Source organism: Trachurus japonicus, unplaced genomic scaffold (assembly GCF_045865225.1).
Source record: "Trachurus japonicus isolate A0001 unplaced genomic scaffold, Traja_1.0 AP030374.1".
Lineage (NCBI taxonomy): Eukaryota > Metazoa > Chordata > Actinopteri > Carangiformes > Carangidae > Trachurus > Trachurus japonicus.
This window is the reverse complement of record NW_028220507.1, coordinates 17,156-20,586: the sequence shown is the minus strand read 5'-3', so window position 1 is coordinate 20,586 and position 3,431 is coordinate 17,156.

The following is a 3,431-nucleotide window of genomic DNA, read 5'->3' as shown; positions in this document are numbered from 1 at the left end:
ATAAAAAGCACTTAGAATTAGAAAAAAATACAGACACATTGTTAGCCAGGGACCTCCCCAGCCCCTGATGGATCCTGTGATGGAAGCAGCCATAGCGTCCTTCCGTGAAACCATTAGACATGGCCCTACATGTGTCTGTACAATCTGTAACAGAACGATGTTCCCCAATCAGGTCAAGCCATGCAAGAGAGGCAAATATAGCAAACACAGTAAAATGGCAGCCGCATGCTTGACAGGAAACTATGTTCATTTCTGTGACAATGACTGCTCTTCCCCCTGCTCTGTTCCACAAGAGAGACTTCAGGAGTGGATCTGCCACACAATCTAGAGTTAGCACCCATCCCCCCAGAATTGGCTATACTTAATGTGCTTGAAAGGCAGCTCATTGCTAAAATCCTGCCTTTTGCTAAAATAATCGCTCTGCCAAAAGGACAACAGAGAGCTGTACACGGCGCTGTTGTGTGTGTTCCATCAGAGATGGAAACAGTTGTAAACAGTCTCCCAAGGCCCAACACTGAAGCACAGCTACTGCAAGTAAAACTAAAAAGACGCATTAAATACAAAGGCCACCAATACTTCTACACCGTCAACATGAAGGATGTGCTAGCTGGCCTGGCTAAACTCAAACAGCTACATTCTGAGTATAAAAATGTGTCTATTGATGACAGTGCCACTTACGAGAGTCTACAAGACGATGAGTCAGCCGACGAAGAAGACTCACAGCACAACACTGCAGTTGCTGCGCAGCCAGAGCAGCACAGCACCCCAGAGGAGACTGAAATAGACCTAGAAGAGGTGTTCAACAGCCAAAATGAGCCAGACCAGTCCAATGCAGCAGCACAGACTGAAATAGACCTGGAAGAAGTGTTCAACAGCCAAAATGAGCCAGACCAGTCCAATGCAGCAGCACAGACAGACCAGAGTGACAAAGAAAAAGAGGAGCTGAGACCTGGTCTGGCTCTGGACACCTGCATGCAGCCCCCAGACATTGCACAGGAAATCCTTTCGTATGGTGATGGAATTTTCAGCATTGCACCCGCCCAAGGTAACAAACCAGTAGGTTTCTTCTCCATACCAAAATTAGAAGCCATGGCCTTTCCTGTGCAGTTTCCAACAGGACAGAACACTTTAGATGAAGCCAGAACCATCAAACTGTCCCCCAGCATGTACTTTAATGCCAGGCTATTTGCTGCAGATACACGGTTTGCCAGTGACCAAAGCTACCTTTTCTTTGCGCAGTTTGTCACAGAGACACACTTGGCCACCAACAGTATGTCAATTCAAATGCGCAAAGGAAAATCCAAAAGCAAGGACGGCCGCAGAGTTACCAACTCGATGCTGCAAGACAAAGAAGAGCTGGAGAGACTTATCATGGACAAGGATGCAACACGATTCATGCAACCCCTCAGAGGCACTCAAGCTTATTGGGAGAGAACACTGAGAGATGTCCACGCAATGGTCAGGCAGATTGGCAAACCAACGTTCTTCCTGACATTTTCTGCTGCTGAGATGAGATGGCCTGAAGTCGTGCAGGTCATTAAAGCTCAGCAGGGTGAACTAGGGGACTTTTCAGAGCTCGATTGGAACGCCAAATGTGACATTCTGCGCAGCAACCCCATCACAGTTATGCGCATGTTTGAAAAGAGAGTAGACGCTCTGATGACCAGCCTCATTCTCTCAGCAGCAAAACCCATTGGTGAAATAGAGGATTACTTCTACCGTGTGGAGTTTCAAGCCAGAGGAAGCCCACACATTCACATGCTGGTCTGGATCAAAGATGCACCCAGATTTGAAGAGGATCTTGACAGCCGCGTCACCAGCTTCATCGACAAGTACATATCGTGCAAGATGCCTGACCCCAAAAGAGACCCAGAGCTTCACAAAATTGTATCCGAGGTTCAGGTGCACAGCAGGAAACATTCAAAATCTTGCAAAAAAGGCAATGTTTCCTGCAGATTTGGCTTCCCTAAACTGCCCATGGAAGAAACGATGATCACTAGGCCACCCAATGAAGACAGCAACTCAGATGAAAACCCAGATCCAGCTGCACAATTGAAGGCGCAGATGAGACAGCTATCAATGATGCAAAGGGAAGCCAAGTCCAAGCTTAAGCCGCTAAGAGAGATGCTCATACAACCAGACACGTCATTCAGCAGCTTCTCCGACATGCTCCGCCAATGCAACATGACAGAACAAGAGTACCTGCACAACGTCTTCCATCTGACAAGCAGCTATGTCGTGATGCTGAAGCGTGATCCAAATGATTGTTGGGTCAACAACTACAATCCGGACCTGCTACGAGCCTGGAACGCAAATATGGACATTCAATACGTGGTTGATGACTTCAGCTGCATAATGTACATGATGTCCTATGTTTCCAAGCCAGAGCACGAGATGACCGAATTCCTCAACTCGGTCATCAAAAACGTAAAAAAATCCAAGGTCAATGAGCGCGATGAGATGAAGCAGATCATGCAGGCGTACGCAAAGCACAGAGAGGTCAGCGCTCAAGAAGCTGCAGCTCGCAGCTGCAGCTCGCACTTGCAGCGTACCCTTGAAGAAGTGCTCTCGTTCCGTTGTGTTCCTTCAAACTGATGAGGACGGTCTGAAAATGAGTCATCCCATCAACAGGCTCAAAAACATGGAACCAGGTTCGGAGGAGGTGTGGATGTCAGGAGTGCCTGAAAAGTACTTAGACCGACCTGTCGGACGACCGTTCGAAGGTATGTGTCTGGCTGAGTTTGCATCAGAGTACAGGGTAGTGTATGGCCAGCAAACTGAAAGCAAAAGTGCCATTCGTCTCCAAAATGAGAAAGGGTTCATTCAGAAGAGAACTGTAGGCAAACCAAGCATCATCAGATTTGCTCGCTTCTCAGAAAAGAAAACACCAGAGAAGTTCTACAGGCGGCTGCTGAAGCTTTATCTCCCGCACGGATCTGATGATGAGCTGACTGATGCACAATACCCCACTTACGAAGAGTTTTACAAGTGCGCCAAAAGGGGTGATAGGGACATCAGACGTATCGTAGACGGCAACAAGAAACGATACGAAGGAGGAGGCAAAAAAATCGACGCGGCACTAGAACAGTTTCAGCAGTGTGGTCCAGTTCTCAATGCTTGGAACACCTTTGCACCCGAGATGGAACTGGACCGCTTGGAGTGTCTCGCCGAGTGCGAACCCTTGGAGACAGAGCATGAAGAAAACGAAGACATCCCCGACTATGAAGTCAACAACGATAGGAGGGGCTTCATGCCGATAATAGACGCACCAGAGTTGAGTCCAGACTACATGAGAAAGATGTATCAGAGTCTGAATGAGACACAGGCATTGATATTCTACAGCGTGCGTCAGTGGTGCTTTAAACGTGTCTGGGGCCATGATCCAGACCCGTTTTATTACTTCATGACGGGAGGAGCTGGCTGTGGCAAAT